This window comes from Carcharodon carcharias, chromosome 9, assembly GCF_017639515.1.
Source record: "Carcharodon carcharias isolate sCarCar2 chromosome 9, sCarCar2.pri, whole genome shotgun sequence".
Classification (NCBI taxonomy): domain Eukaryota; kingdom Metazoa; phylum Chordata; class Chondrichthyes; order Lamniformes; family Lamnidae; genus Carcharodon; species Carcharodon carcharias.
Window position 1 is genome coordinate 143,291,414 of NC_054475.1, and position 18,091 is coordinate 143,309,504.

Below are 18,091 nucleotides of genomic sequence, written 5' to 3' on the forward strand. Positions count from 1 at the left end.
TCAATCAGTGACCAGGGAGAGGTTTCTTTCTTGTCATTTGTAAATTCCTGTACATTAAGTTCTTTATTTACATCTGAGGTTAATCCACTGAATTGTGACCAGATGCAACCCCCACCAATGGGAACAACAAAAAGGGAGGAAACATAAGTAGCGTGCCACTCTGAGGTACTCCTTGCACATCTCCTGGCTTCCATTTACAATAAGGCATAGGAGTTAATTCAGGAGCTGGGTGTTGTCGCCTGTTTCACTTGGGATATGGTACATCATGCATTCAAGCCCCTGAAACATTTTATCAAATCCCCCACTATCAACATCTTGGGGGTTACCATTGACCAGAAACTGAACTGGACTAGCCAAATAAATACTGTGGCTACAAGAGTAGGTCAGAGGCTAGGAATCCTGCAACAAGTAACTGGCCTCCTGACTCCCCAAAGACTGTCCACCATCTACAAGGCACAAGTCAGGAGTGTGATGGAATACTCCCCTCTTGCCTGGATGAGTGCAGTTCCCACAGCACTCAAGAAGCTTGACACCATCCAGGACAAAGCAGCCTGCTTGATTGGCACCACATCCACAAATGATCAGTCCTCCACCACCGACGCACAGTAGCAGCATCTACAAGATGCGCAGCAGGAATTCACCAAGGCTCCTTCGACAGCACCTTCCAAACCCATAACCACTACCATCTAGAAGGACAAGGGCAGCAGATAAATGGGAACACCACCACCTGGAAGTTCCCCTCCAAGTCACTCACCATCCTGACTTGGAAATATATCACTGTCCCTTCACTGTCTCTGGGTCAAAATCCTGGAACTCCCTTCCTAACAGCACTGTGGGTGTACCTACACCACATGGACTTCAGCAGTTCAAGAAGGCAGCTCACCACCACCTTCTTAAGGGCAATTAGGGATGGGCAGTAAATGCTGGCCAAGCCAACAACGCCACATCCCATAAATGAATATTAAAAACCGCAGGTCCAAAGAGGGTAGGACCATAGTTTGCTGCCACTTATGATCAAGGCTTGTATATGGGTAATGTCAAATTGGTGTAACATTAGAGGATCCATATCCCAGCAAGGGAATCAACCTTCAGAAGAATTAAGAAAATAGAAAAGAAAAATTATTTTCACTGGCTTCCTTCATGAGCCATTCTATTCATGTTGCATACGGACAGATAAAAATATATAGATAAGTCTATCAGCATGCTTCCCAATATTGATGGACTAGGATCAGGAAAGGTTGGCTGGTGTGCACTTCTGCTCAGGAGAACGATTCAGATAATTGTGGGGTGGAGAAGTGGGAGTGATTAAGGTGCAAAACAAGGCTAGGATCACAGAGAGGCAAGGGATGTGGAATTGATTGATAAGAGTCAGCAAGGTGTCATAGAGTTATACAACACACCAACAGGTACTTACGCCCATTGTGTCTGTGCCGGCTATCAAGCACCTATCTATTCTAATCCCATTTTCCAGCAATTGGCCCATAGCCCTAAATGCTATGGCATTTCAAGTGCTCATCTAAATACTTCAGCTCTAGAAAATGCTATGTTGTCAATGAGAAAATATGAAGCTTCATATATGCTTGAAAACTTAAATTGAAGATTACTTTAACACAGAAGAATCCATAAAACTGGGAAGTTGCCTTCACTAATGGAAATTTGATAGAATGGGGAGATATAAAAAAGGAAAAATGTTTATGATGGTAGATAACTACATTATGTGAACTAAGTTACATGTTTGATGAAAATCCTAATGAACACAATATAGTCAGGAAAGTAATATTGACAAAGCCCCATTTGACATCTAACCATGCATATTGTTGTGATGAGGGTCATCTTTGCGAGATTTGAAAATCAAGCCCTTGTCCTAGTTTAAAGTTCAATGCACATAAGGGTCATTGCACATAATGGATCAAACATGTATGCAGCAAAAACACAGAAAGCAATAAGTATTTTCTGCATCACAATCTCTACCCCTTTCCCAAAAATATAGTATAGCCCATAAGTCTATATTTTATATAGCAACTGCATCTCAGGCTGTTTCCCTGGTTTACAGTTGATTGCCTATAGAAATAATGGGTTGATATAGTATTCTAGTCGTGTATTCGCCGTCTGAATTTTAAAGTGCATTTGTAAATGCAGATTTGTAAAACTGTTTTGTTCAAAATAATGCAAGAAGATTCATGGTTTCAAAAAACCAATGTCAGGAAGCTTTTATTTACGCAGAGGGTGATCAATGGCTGTGACTGATTGTCAAGAATGGGGCTGAGGTCAAGATGCACGTTACATTTAATAATCAGATGGATGCTATTTTGGGAAGGCAGTAAGCTGGTATTCTGAAAGAGTGAGATAAAATGGATTGATGAGTCTTCTTTGAACACATTTTGTAATCTTGGATCCTATGTGAAATGAGTTTGGCTATCTCAATCCATTTTCTAATGAATGGGGCTTTAGCAAAAAAAGACTCCCTAATGTAGCAAAAATACAGAGTCCACAGAATCACGAGTGTGAGAAATTGAACAAATGTCTTATTGGTGCAGTAGGGTGGTGTCCTTCTGAGGCTGGGGCAATGAAAGGATTTTACTTTGCATTTAACTGTACTATATCTGACTTGGGAATGTTTGATGCTGACACTAGATACCTAAAAGGAGAAGAGTTCCAATTACTAATATCAATCGCTATCGGTATGAACATAGTGCAATATTATTTTAAAAACTGAAGCTTCCAATTTTCCAAAGTGTGGGCTTCAATGATTCATACAAATGACTATGCACTTTGCCTATCATTATTTCATTCTGACACCAGTCATTAGGCAAGTATGGTATATTATTTTCCTCTCCTGAATTGTTTCAAGATTTTCTTCTCCCTCTCTCCATGCTGCATACCTCTTGCCAAGAGGAAACCTGTTTCCTCGTGTCTGCCAATATAACAGGTCATGTTTGCCTATTTATTTTTGTACATTAAACCACATTTGGCCAACTATTTTAAAGCTTTCTTACTAGCTGAGTCAATTAGAGATAACTCAGGAACATTAATAACCAATTCCAAATGGATTTGGTAGTTCATGGGATTAGGAACTGGTCCTTTACCTGTAAAAACCATATTCATTTACAGTCAATATGATGGGCTTGAAGTCTTCACTGGCTATAAAGTGGTGAGTCCAAACAATCACAGTAAGTGTTTCTGAAAGTCCATAATATCAAACTGCCCCTAATTAGCACAAAACCAGCAGTGCCTCTTCAGAGGCCACAAAATGAAAACAAATGTCATATTGGTGCAAAAAATAGCATTCTTAGGGTGAGCCCACATCCGTGAATGAATAAAAAAGGTTGAGGCCCATTATTGAGGGATTGTAAAGGAAGCTTTAATACCAATCTAACCACACCATACCTGACATAGAATGCTCGGTCAGGCTTCCTCCCTCACGCTTATCTTTAGGAGTACAAAATAATTACGAAATGACCGTCAATAACCAATTTATTGTTCTTGACTGTTGGAGTATGGAAAATACTTACTGACAGTAGAAAAGGTAACTGTGATGGAAAGTCGCTGCTCCCTGGGATAATACGTTTCCGTTTATAAGCTCATTCAAGTTACATTTATTGTGAGCGGAATCGAAAAACGTTCAAGCATTTTTCATAGTCAACATAAGAAACAGGTTTATTTTCGTGCAGTAATGAATGAAGCAGTGCTATCTGCAAGTCAGGAGTGGAAATAGTTACTTTGGGTAAATACTTAAACCTCCTAAATTGGCGGGAAAACCCGATGTATCGAATGTTTCTTAACTACCTTAACCGTTCAAGAAATTACATTAAAATAACAAATATAATAATTGATAGATTGTGGTGACCTATCCAAGATATAATTGTTCCTTGAAAACAGAGTTGAGTATAAAATGTAAGCTGACCCTCTGGTTGTTTTCTAAAATGAGACTAAAACCACAAATTTCTCGCAGACATATAATTCTGTATCATTGGTTATGACTAACAATCGATTTTTCAAAAGTATTGTATTTCCTCTTTTTGGCACTGTTCCCTTTTGTTCGAGTTTCTGCCACAGTTAAGAAGGCAGATAATATTGGGCAACGCAGTTCTGTTTGCCACTTTCAATCACACTCTGTAGTTGATTGGACATAAAGTGCTCCATACTCACCCTCCCGGGCGCCCCTCGGTCCCCTTCTTTCTCTGAGAACTCACTAAGCGAGGAGATTGGTCGGGGGAGTTCCAGCCAGGTATCCTCCTGCAGACTAATTTGCTGCATGTATCGGAGAGACTATCTCACCACTGAGACTCCTCTCACAGATATAATCAATCCAATATCCCGGAACGTAAGTTGTTGTTATTGTAGAATAACCATTTTAATAGCCTTAGTGTTTTTAATCTATTTCTGTGAGAATATTAATTTTAGCAATGATGTTCAGGGGAACAAATTTGGAGGAGTTCCTGATCGGCTATTGAGTAACAGACCAGATTGGCGAAGTACCTTAAATTGACTGTGGAAATCTAATAATGGACGTTAAGCTTCTGCACACAGTTGGCTTTCTAAACTCCTCCTGATCAATTTCCTCAATGGACATCACACTAAGTGTTCCAGAACGAGTTTATCTTGTCACATTTACAGGGCTATATTTAATATATTTGTTGCATTGTATACGTGTCACAAGCGGACACTCAAAGCACATTAAAACTAATCCTGCTTTGCAGACTAATCGCCAGTCACCCACCCATCCAGCACTAATCTCTAAAGAAAAAAGTGTCCTGCCATTGCAGATGCCTGAAGACTCCTTCAACGTCCCAGAATTGATTCTGCAGGCACTATTGGAAACCCCAGTATTCGAGAAGATAACTCAGTGTTTCCCATCAGTGACGCCAGTGCTCCTCATACCAACCTTTCTGGGTACAGGTACTCGAATCACACTCAATGCTCTTTCCATCAGCCACTCCAGTTTTCTTTGATTGACATTTACAGTTTCCCTCATCAAAAACTCGGGGATTCTCAGACTGATGCCCAAGGCTTCATGTAGATCAACACTCCAAGTTTTCCTGGTCAGAAATCCGGGTTTTTTTTTAAATTTCCATCAAGCTCTTCGTCGTCGGTGCTCAAAGCTTCAGTCGTCTGACGTGCCAGGTTTTTCGGATCGATGTTCAAAGTTTTCCACATCAAAGAAAGTTGCCATCAAAGCTTCCCATTTCATGCTATCCAGGATCCCGAGATCAGCATTCATGATTTCATCTTTGGGACATTCCAGACCACTCCTCCCTGACTGACTGATGCCCCAGTGTTCCCCTGCATCCATAGACATTTGTTCCACTCTAACAGCAGTTCTCATTCATGCTCACAGCATCATTTCATTGTGATATGCTTATCAAATCTCAAAAGCTGAATTAAGTCGTGCGAGGTGTTGCCCTTTCCAATGGACATTTTTAGTTAAAGGGAGCGGACCTGATTTTTAAGGGTGAGCTTCGGTTCTGTCCCAAGTTTGGCTAAGTTGAGATTTCGGGATCAGTTCAGAGCTCAAGACTATTTTTTGAAAAAAAAAAGCCCCTCGGGTTCATGATCACTTCTGGTACCTGCAGCATCGAACAGCAGAAAATGAATAAAAAAGAAACTGCAGTAGTAAATGACCTTGCACCACTTGTGATTTCAAGTACGTTTAAATCATTCCTAATCAGTATGTTAGTTGGTTGGTTGTTTATATTGTTTTCAATGCGTTTTATTAATATCCAGATTTAAAACTTACATCTGTATTGATATATCTTCTGTATTGGAATCTGTAATACCACATGAATTTGCTGCTGCTGAATGAATGAATGGGAGATCCCACACATTTAAGAAATAACGCCATCAAATTTAATGGGTGTGAAAGCTGGAAATCGAATGGCAATAAAATGTTGGGATCTTTTAAAGCCAATGAATTGTAATTTCGGCTTTCCACCACTGTTCATTTATACTTTGCAATATAGTCGAGTCAGTGTTCTTTCAATCTTCTTTGAAGAAACACAGTAGTTACACTGCTGAAGAGATAGTTTTGACGTCTGTTTTCAGTAAACAACAGGCCTTATTACTGAAACTAAAATTGACACCTTGAAAACAATAATTTAATGGTGTGGAGATGAAAGACTCCTTACTATTAAACGTAATGTTCCCAGATGTACTCACCGTGGCCCACTTTATTGGGCTTTATTTCCTACTTCCACCTTTACTTGTTTACTTTATTTTCTTAACTCCTTCCCATCTCCCGACCACCGGGCACCCTCTACCCGCCAGGTGGCCCATTTCCATTTGCTTAACACCGCTCGTTAACCAGCCACGAGGAGATGCCGGGAAACAGCTAATCGTTACTGCCAGTTTTATTTCTCTGCTTGGGGGATCTTATTAATGGTGGAGACCAGAAACCTTTTCCTCAGCCACTCTGTCGCATGGCATGTAAGCAACTTCAATGCTAGATGGGTCTGGGGCCCATTCAGTGAGGTTTCTCCATATTAAACCAGTCCAATGGTGTCTTTCTTTGTCCAAACGGTTATTTTGAGTAGTTTTCTTGCAACCCCATAAGAATTCCTATTGCAGCTGCTATATATTTTGTTAATGCTAAAACATATTTGCATATGAATGTATGATATAAAAAAATTAGAAATACATTAGTTTCCGATTGAAATGATAAAAAGTATCAGGAAACATAGTAAATACAAATAAAATATAGGATCAGTTCGGACTTAACCTTTTGCATATGGAGTAAATATTGCAATAGCAGTACAAGTGCTACCGATGAACTGTCAGGGTGTGGCATTAATAGCTTTAATATTAATGTTAGCGAAAGATCCGCAGTCAATGTGCAGGACAATAGACCATCCAAAGAGTCGGGGAAGTATCTGGTTAGGAAAACATTTATAGTTATAAAAGTGAATGCCAACATAAATATTCGAATTCAACGTGAAACATTGTGGATCCTGAGATGCTGGGACTGTGAAAATGTCACGTGGAGGAAAGAACTGAACAAGGATGAATAATGTAAAATAAAAATACGGACAATAATCTGATTTGCCTTTTGGAAGCGGGAGACATCTTACAGATCCTTTCCTCAGCAGATTCAATCGATTAGCTTTGAGTCGATGATAGAATGTTGAATTCATGAATCTTATATGCTGAATATGTTTCCTTGTCTCCTGTTCTGTACGGTTGAGAATAAAGTTACTGTAAGTGCTTGTTATTTCTGACACCAATCTTACATAAATGCGCACACCTTCATGTAAATACAAACATATGTGAGCACATGTCCTCTCATACATGCACACACATATGGACAAGCACAGAGATTCACTTATGCCCCCGCTTTCATGTTCCTTTGTACACTATCAGCTGGAGGATACACGTTCACAGACAGGCACGTCTGAACATTTAACCACACAGACGCCAATACAAAAGGAAATCTTCAGTCATTTGTGTATATAGTCGATTCAGTGTTAGACCTTTTTAGAACACATTTCTCAAGTAAAAAAAACTATAGAAATGATCCCTAAAAGTGTTAGAACATTTCAATCATTGCTTTTAATTGATAATATTTATTTCAATTTTACAATGGTGTCTGACAGCTCCAAGAAATCAGTTCTAATAACGCGTGCCAGTTCGATTCCCTGCTAATCTCCCTTGTAGAAATCACTGGCCTCTAACTGTGAACTGCCTTCATTGGTGAATCTGTAGTCCCACTGCAGAGGATCTTTATTGTTGCACTATACTAGATTGTCTAAGCCTGCTTCTTTTACGAAAAGGGCTCGGATACAGTGGTGAGTCAGCAAAATGCGATAGATTTGCAGTTCATTAGCAACACCCCCAGCACCATGTTACTATTTTATTTTAATCAGTTCTACCTTTTTCAGTCTGATTTTTTAAATCTAGTGGGTAGTTGGGGGCCTGGGGTACATTTGATACTAATCATTACAGATCACAGCCCTAAAGTATCCTGCGGGGATAAAACTTAATCCAGACCCATTAGTCGTTTAGCGATAAACCACATACAAGGGAGCCGAATATAACTCACTCTAATGTAGCTCATTCTATGTTCACTGTGATGTATGGCTCATTCCTGTTTCTGGAGATTGGTTTTAAGACTCTGCCTTCGACGCTGGCATAAGATACAGTTACACTTACCTCCCACTGGTCCTGCTGTTTGCTATCCAGTGTTCCCGTAACCTTCCTTTCTAATCCCGTTGCTTGCAAAATATTGAACCCCACAGTGATTCGAAGGATTTATTTCAGGAAGTGCTCAACTGCCTTAAAAAATTTCTAAATACCTATAAATGTTGAGACAGTTGGTTAAAAACGTACAATTTATGTCTTCTAATATCTTAACCTGCCGGAAAATTGTGAGCATTTTTGATGTGATTGGATAATTTAAATTTAAATTTACATTTCCAATAAAATGGTCAAAACCAACATTTAAATTACACAGTTGCCAGAATCTGAAAGGGGCAGAGATCTGATTCCAGGTTAAGCCGTTACAAGGTACATTTAAATAAAACATGTCACAGCATAATTGTAACTCATTTTATTGTAGGACAATTCCCATGGGCAGCTTAAAGTCCTAATATTCATTAATATGTAATTTAGTCCATGAATATTTTGTGCCTTAAATAAACTGTATCCAACGTTTCCGAAATATGGTAACTGAAATCTTATCCTTCTTACTGCACTTTTGTGAAGAAAAAAAATGCAAAATATTAATATATATATATGTGTCAGAAAGTATGTTGGATGCAATGAGTATACCGTGTTCATATATTTCAACCAATTCATTTTTATGTGATGATTGTACTAATTATTAACTGAATAAACCAACCACACTCATACATGTGTGTGTGAATTGTGGTACATTTATTCAATGCAATTAAAATGGTTTCATTCAGATGCTACTTGAATTTTTGGCTGGGAAAATTATTTGTTGTATCAATTTTTAGAACTAAGTCAATAAAATTGATCTGAAACTCAGAGTGTTTCAATGAAATTGTAAATTAATGTGATATGTTTAATCTTATGAGGGGTTGATTTTATGATCAGAAGGGCAGTTTGTGCTCTGTTGGGTTATAGAGGCTTTCTCCTCTGGGATGTGTGTTCAAATCCAGTCTGAGGGGATGAAACTCTTCTCTACTAACAGAGTTTTAATTAGTTTTGGCAGTTTCAGTCCAGTTCCTAATGGGAATGGACCCATAGCATAATGCTGTCCCTAATTTGGTACTAGTTAGTACTCGTCTCACTCATTGGTTGACTGGTAGAGGAAAAATGCCAGGCCTGCAGTCAGAGATGATTATCTGACAATGGACTTTGTGGAGGCAGAGTAGAGGGAACATTACTCTGCCTTTAAAAGGATTATGCATAATCTACTGACATTAAAACTTGAAACAGAAAGTTCTCTGTTACTGAACATTGATAACTTCACCCTGACAACCACAAAATCCATACGAAGTTCACAAAAAATGAAGCAGCTCATGGAGGTGCAGTGCCAAACCACATTTGGAGACCCAAATTTGCTGTTAAATGGAGTAATTTTTGCTGATGATTCCATGCTTTATGGAGACTAGGGAAGGGCAGAAAAATAACTGAAGAAAATGGAAACCCCATCTTTCCAACAGAAATAAGTAAATCCCACTGAGAAAACAGGTAGCTAATGAAGAACATTTCTAACAGTACTGCCATTGGATCTCAAAGTAAAATATGAGGTAAGTGTACTAACTATTTGCAATGTTACAACAGTGACAATACTTTAAAAGTACTTAATTGGCTGTAAAGCACTTTGAGACGCCCAGTAGTGGTGAAAAGCATCACATAAATGCAAGTTTCTCTCTTTCTTTCTCCTTTTCAAAGCTCATCTTCAGTTGTTGCTGTACATCTGATCCCTCATGATATTAGATAGACAACGCTGAGGAATGTGAGAGGGAAGTCTCTAGCAGCTGCCAGTCCAGCTCCTGCCACTTAGTGCATGGCACAACACAACACATTGTATCACTGGATCAGACTTCCTTGAATTTGTCCAGCTGTAACAAAGCAATTATTTGATGATAAGAATTAAACAATGCCATTTGAAATTCTTATAAAATTTACAACTTCAGTGTAAGTATTTTTGTCCAGAAATAAATAATGAAGATGAATAATTAATCTTATGGAGCTGAACTCGCCCATGGCAGTATTCTCAAAATGGCCACATGGTGGGGATGATGCATAGGTGAGGTAAGAATGACAGTATAAAAGGCTCTCTGGGAGGACATGGGAAACAAATTGTGGCATGCAGTGCACAATTTTCTTGGGACTTTTCTGAGTGATATTAATTCTCTTTATTCTGTTTATATTCTTGAAATGCTTTTCAATCAAATAGCACTTTTCTTTTTAGTTTCACAATACATTGCGGCCAATAGTTATCACCAGCAAAATTAAAATATTTACACATGTTACCATTAGTTTTGTTTTAGGCCTCTTGGTTATTGTCTTGTAAAATTTTACAGTATTCTATATCTTACTTGGCCATCAAATCCAATGTAATTGTGACAAAACAATCAACCCTTCATATGTATTCTTTGTTCAACAGCTGTTCTGCAGGCCATCATAAAAAACAAGTTGTCCAAATAGGTTACACATGCTTGAACAATATTTGCAGGAATTGCTTCACATGTTGTCAACCTTAATACTGAACATTACTTTTCTATGGTTAACCATCTCACTTGTTTATCCCTCTCCAAAACTTCAGCTGTTTCAATGGGATTCTGCATCTGTTAAAAGCCCATTAGCACAGCCATAATGGTAAACAGATCACTGGCAAAGCCTCTGGGAATTTTGCCTACAATGACAATGACACCAACTGCATTAATGTACTGGCATTAACATAAAAATTATCCATGGAGTTTCATGTGTAATAAGTCATGTGGTTCAGTGGAACAACACATTGGGTTTCCAATGTGTATTGCTTGTGAAGTTTCATGCAGGTTCAATTGAAGCATTCAAGAGGGTATTAGATGATTATTTGAATAGAAGTAATGTGCAAGGGTATGGGGAAAAGGCAGGGCAATGGCAGTAGGTCATAATCCTCATATGGAGAGCTGGTGCAGCCACAATAGGCTGAATGGCCTCCTTCTGTGCCATTAAAATTCTGTGATTCTATGAAGTAATAAGAGCTATTATTTCTCATGGCTAGAAGTTTTCAATTTTGATTCTGTCATCAAACGGACATGCTGAGTGCAGACTTCCAGGCTGGGAAGGAGAGAAAATCAACAGATAAATCTGTGCAAATCTGAAGATTTGGTTACAGAGCATCACTGGCAGAACCTGTGGAAAGTTTGTCTAAAATGACAGTAACTTCAATCATTTACTGCCATTAACATAGTTAAAAAAAACACGGAACTGCTACCTTTCTATTGGGCTAGGAGATGATTCATGAATCAGGGATCTAAAATAGGATAAGAAAATTCTCATTAAATAAACAGTGAGTGTAAAGAAAAGGATATTATTCTCTAGTAGGTTTCATTGCCTTATACATTGATGGTAATTCTTCATACAATATATATAATGGCTGCAGTGTACATTATATGAGTAAGTTAAATACCCATCCCTTCCTCTGAAGCTTGGGGTGACTGAGGGATTCACACATGGCTCATTCTTCATCGAATTGCACTGCTGTTCCTCGGGCATCTAGTCAAAATTTACCAAATAAAATTTGGGTCTCAGAAAAACATTTGAAGTTCAGCCATACAGTATATTCCATATCTGTCCTATCCACCAATGCTACCAACATGCATCTTTGCGGCATTTTCTGTTTTTGTTTCAGATCCCAGCATTTGATTTTTTCACTTTCTTATTTTTTTTACACTTTTTGGTGCTTGGGAAATAGTTATCCACCTTCATTGTGAAAAGATGATCATTATTTTACTTAAATGTGTAAGAGATCTCATATATCTGAATAGGTTCACAGAAGAAAGAAACCAATCTTCAACATGTTTCTTGCATTAAATATCTTGGAGTCTCTGTGCTGATTAAAGACTCTCATTCAAAACTCATTTGGAAATGAGCATCTGCAATAATATAACAATGCTAAATTGTTCTGTGATTCTTATCTGATTTCAGATTTAATGGATACCATTGTGCTTGGACTCGTGCTTCAATATTAACATTTCTCCGTTATACTTCCATGCCTGCAGGCTGTTTTCAAAATAAAGAGGCACTTTCATTAAGGCAATTTGTTAGCACAGTACAAGAAATGCCTTGAAGACCAGACTTGGAAGGATATGGATCCTGATATTATCTCCAAAATATTTGTGTGTGAAAAATACTTAGAGTTGAGATAGACTGCAGGAAGGAATCCTTTGACTCTGGCCTCAATAGTTATCCCATGTTAAATATCTCATGAATACTTGTGTTGATAAAGTTGAAAGACATCACCGTTGAAGATTGAAATATTTTCATCACTTTTTCCGCCCAAGTTAAATGTGTTAAATCTCCATCACTCCAGCACTCAAACCTCAGTAGAACACTCCCTCTTTACCATCATAAAGCTATCTTTATGAACTGTCTGAATGAGTAGACTGAGCTGTTTAGGATAAATTAGTGTTGAAGTGTAAAACATTTGTGATATGCTTTACAGTAAACAATCACACTATATTAACTTTTTTATGAATCTTTATCAAATTTACTGCCCAAGCTGAGACGAGCACAATGCAGGAATTTTGAGATGGTAGGGTGAAAATTGTAGCAGTGTCAAAACTCCATTGGAAATGTGAAAGGGCAGAATTTTGCCTCCCAAAGACCCCACTCCAAATCCCAGATATAATGTCATAAATGTAATAAGGTTAAGTGCCTGTGTCAGTAGTGATGCTATAGTTGTACCTTCCCACAGGTCAGTTAAAACCTTGGAACAACACCTGCACCTCAAGAATGGGAGGCAAAAGCCAATTTGGACCAAAGACTGCAAGCAATGACAAGCTCCTTTAAAGTTGCTCCCATTTAGAGGCCCAGAATCAATTACCATTTGATTCTTCTAATTTTCATTGTCATTCAGTTCCTCCTTTGTATCACCCTATGTGCAGTCCCAAAATGGCATCTACACCTGCACTTAGCACATGTAAATATTGGTGGGCTTATCAAGGTTGTATGTGCCAGGGCTCCTAGGATAGGCTGGTTACACATCCAGGCATGCCTCACAACTGTCTTCAGGTCACAGTGATGCAGCCAGGATTGCTGAAGAGTAGGCATGAAAACCTAGTGGCTGTGGGTTCTAGCACAAATTCCAATGCCTCTGCCTCCATCCTCCAAGTAGGAATTGAATTTTTGGATTACTTTATTTAAAAAGTGCTAATATGTAGGTGTAGTGCATTAGATTAGCTCATATGATTATGAAGCGTTGGAATGAATGCTTAATTCCCTACTTGTTTAAGCTTCCAATCTTAGCTGCAGCAATGTAAGAAGGCATGAAACAAAAGCTAAACACTTTCCAGCAAAGAGAAAATCAGGAAGAGTTGTCCCTGAACACTTGCACACACTGTGAGTGTGCACTGACAGAGGGCTAAGAGGAGATCAGTCACCCAACCTCTCAGCTACAGTTACCACATATCATGGGGAAACTACAGAACAAGAGGGAAAATGGAAGGATCTCATCTGCAAGAAGAAGGAAAAAGCTATATTACTATAGTGATATTATTCCTCCTTCAAAATTAGCTATTTTATCTTTGAAAGGTTTCTGGCAAATAATCCTTTAACTGAGAAAGACCAATTGTGAACAAACAATGCATGAATACATTAATCCTTTTTCCCCTTCGGCCAACATGGAAAATATAAAATGTCTGGGAAAATATTTCAAACATGAGTTGGTGATCAGCATATTTTCAAACAAATAAGCTTATTAATATTCTACTTTAAGAGACAAAATTATTCAACTTCAAATTTCAACTGCTCATAAGATATAACCCATGTAGTGAACGTTTGTATGATTTTATCTAGCCATTGATAGCAGAATTCAACTGATATCGTTATCACCTTTTATTGGTCAGTACTTTATTGGCTATGGAAGGCTCCAAAAGCATGGGAAGGACTTACAAATATCCTTTGTTTTCAGATGGTTTCTGTGCACAATTCAATCTTTAAGTGAGCTGTCTAGAAATTTTAACAATGTAAAGAGGTCACCAAGTATATATTTTTTAATTGTAATTCTGTTTATTCATTATGTCCGCTTATGATTTGGGGGAAAGAGAAAATATCATAATGTCATGAATGCTGAGTGCCATACCAATTATCAAAGATTGAAGAATATCTAAGGAAGATAATGAGAAGTGTGGCAATCTCTATGCATAGTATCTACTTTCTTTGTGCAACCTATGATACATACTGATTTTATCCAACTCAAAAAGAGTGAAACCTGGGAGGATATAGAATCGTGGACATTCAGGCCCAGCTTCTAGTGCTGAACTGACTGAAACACACCTTCAGGTTTTTGATAGTTGGGGATTCAGTGATGGTAATACCATTGAATGTCAAAAAATGATGGTTAGACTCTGTTGTTTGGGTTGTTCATAAACTCATATGATCATAGGATAGTACAGAACAAAAAGAGGCCATACAGCTTATTGTTTCTGTGTTGACTCTTTCAAAGGACAATTAAGTTAATCTCACTGTGCAGCTCTATCCCTAAATCCTTGCAATTGTTTCTCCTTTAAATATTTATCTAATTCCATTTTGAAGACTATGATTGAATCTGTAGCTGCCAGCCTATCAGGTAGTGCATTCCAAATCCTAACCAGTTGCTGCATAAAAATATTTGCCTCATGTTGGCTCTGGTTCTTTTGCCAATCACCTTAAATCTCTGCCAATTGTTATTGACCCTATAATCACTGAAAACAGTTTAATTTTATTTACACTACCTAAACCCTTCATGATTTTGAACATGTCTATCAAATTGCCTCATAAGCTTCTCTGCTGTAAGAGAACAACACCAGCCACTACATTCGAACCATAGAACTGTAGTCTTTCATTCCTGAAGCCATTCTAGTAAATCTCTTCTGTATCCTTTCTAAAATCTTCATGCCGTTCCTGGAATGTGATGCCCAGAATTCAGCAAAATGCTCCATCTGGGGCAAAACTTGTACCTTACGTTGTTTTGTATAAGGTTTTCTATTATAGAATATAACTTGATGTCTTAAGATACAGATCCATTATTGGATGTCTTTTCTAGCACTAATATTCTCCAGTAATTCTGGTTACAAAGGTTATGGTTTAAACTCCCAATTTTGCGAGTCTGACAAAGACGTAGTTGAGTTGGCCCTTGGCACAGACTGGTCTGCATTAGAAGCTTGGGGAATGATACCACCAAACTTTGCAATAGGAGTGCCTCCATCCAATTTGAATAGACCTATTACATGAAAAACTTGTGCAAAAAGCTTGACCTGCAATGCAATTTGCTGGGGAGCAGTAATTCAAGGTAGCAGCCTTGTTTTGTCTGATGCTGCAGTATTGGACATCCTGCTGTAGGAATTGCACCAAAGGAGGGTGGATTTATTTGAGTCTGAAGCCCCCACCCTGGCATTAAAAGCTACGTTATAGGAGGTTGCTGAGAAAGTCAATGCAGCTAGCCAGTTTTTCACACCCAGATGCAAATGAGGAAGAACTTTGCTGGTATCAGGAGGAAGGTGATGGTAAGTGTGCTTGTCATTCTTTCATACATTTCTTATGGGGCCCATCAAACATGGTATGGACGTAAACTGGGAACTACCATACTCGCTGAGGCAATGTCAAGCAATCGCCTGCTGGTAAACATATTTTCATTTTGCCAGAGATGGACAACATACTTTTGCTGTTGGTGGAGTTGGTAATTGAGGGACAACAAATGGGCAAATGGACAATCAGGCTTCCAACATGAGATGCTCACCTCCTGTTAAATGATTTCCTGGTGAGGTGTTTCCATTCCTTCCCAGGATGAGGGCACAATGATAAAAGCAAAATACTGCAGATGCTGGAAATTTGAAATAAAAACAGAAAATGCTGGAAAATCTCCGCAAGTCTGGCAGCATCTGTGGAGAGAGAAACATAGTTAATGTTATGAGTCCATATGATTCTTCTTCAGAGCTGACGAGAGATAGAAAAGTGATGAATTTTATGCTGTTGGAAAGGTGCACTATGGCCTGCTACATGATGTGTCAAGCCTATTAGTTTCAGCCTTGACTTAGTGGTAGCACTCTTGCCTCCAAGTCTGAGGGTTGTGGGTTTAAATTCCACTCCAGAGACTTGAAGGCATAATCCAAATTAATACTTAAATGCAATGCTAATGGAGCGCTGCACAGTTGGGAGCTGCATCTTTCAGGTGAGACATTAAACTGATGTACTGTTTCCTCTCAGGTAGACACCAAAGGTGACATGGCACTGTTTTGAAGAAGAACAAGGTAGTTCTATCAATGCCCTGGCTAATATTTATCCCTCAACCCAACATCAGCACAACAAATTATCTGGTCATTAATCTCATCACTGCTGTTGCTACTTGCATATTGATTTTTTTTTTAATTTACAAGGATATGTTTTCCATGATGGCCCAATAGACAAAAGCAGTACATATTGGCCCCTGCTTAGGGCTGATACAAACACTATACTAACCAGGAGGTTGCCTAGAGTGGCAAAATTTGGGGAGGCAGCAAAAAACTGAATGAACTATTTATGAAACGACATGAGTAAACAAACAGGTTTCAGCTGTAGGCATGAAATGTCTAGATCTAATGATATACATCCACATATACTGACATACATATAGATTTCCATGTATTTATATTGCAGTCTTTCCCAAAATTTTGTATTTATTATTCATTCAATTTATACATCTACATGACTATTCCAAAACTGTAAACCAGTAAATAATGTCAAAGAACATAATTTAATCTAGCCCACTCTATTGTAATGATTATTGATTGTGTAAATTGTGCATAAAGTCATCTAGTAACTGTTGCAGGAACACATAGTATTACATCATGTGAGCCATATTACATATTATAATGTGCACTTCGTCTAGCACACATCCTGTAAAAAGTGTAAAGCAATGAGACTGTACAATCAGCAACATAATCTTCTCTTTTTTCATGTAAAATAAATGTGTAATTATAAATGCAGAATTTTTATTCATACTAATGCACAATATTGATTTTCAAAAGTTAGTTGTGGGAGTGTGGGTGGGGCAGGGAGTGGCACAAGACTAAGGGTTCGCATAGGACGCCTAAAACTCCTGCATCAGCCCTGCCTGTGCCGAGAAAGCTGATCTCAACTTGGTGGTGGAGGAAGCATTCATTTAGCCTCAGCATCTCAAAGTTATGGAGCGGCACTTAGCCATTATCATTCTTCAGTGGCCTCTGCTAGAAAGTGCATGAAACTGTTAATAGGTGAGAAAAAACTCAGCTTGATAGTGATGCCCCCTGAGCCTGTTGCCAATGCTAACTGGCAAGGATGTCATTATAAAAAATCAGAGTTGGGCACTGGATAGGTGGACAGCTGATGCCCAGGATCTATCTCAGAATTAGCCAGTCCCTTCAGGGAAGCAGGAAGAAATTGAAGGAAAGACTTGCAGTGATTTTTGTCTGACAAATAGACACAAATAAGATCACCATTGCATTTTATACCAGATTATACAACATACAATTGCGTGAGAATTCAGATGAATGAATCTCTTTAAAGGAACAGTGTGCCAATTGCTTTCAGCCACAATCTGTGCTAAATAATCATGGTAAACATTTCTGTTGCAATTTTAATTTGGATGGGGAGAAAAATAAATCTCACTACACGCTCCACAACAGGGGATACCAGTGGAACAGAAACAAAAGAATGGTAGATCAGGATCCACAAAACAGATGGACCTAGTTTGCTAGGGGGACATAGAAGGTGACAGGAGGCATACCACATCCTTCACGTCCTGAGATTTCAGTGGTTCTGTTTTGTCCTATAAATAGTATTGCACACTGACAATGTTACAACATGTTAACTGAACCCATCCCCATTTTGGAAAGTTGGGATTTTCCATTATTTTCAAAGAAATATATATAGCTGTTTTGACATTTTAAATGAATAATAATATGCCTCTAATCCTATCATTTTG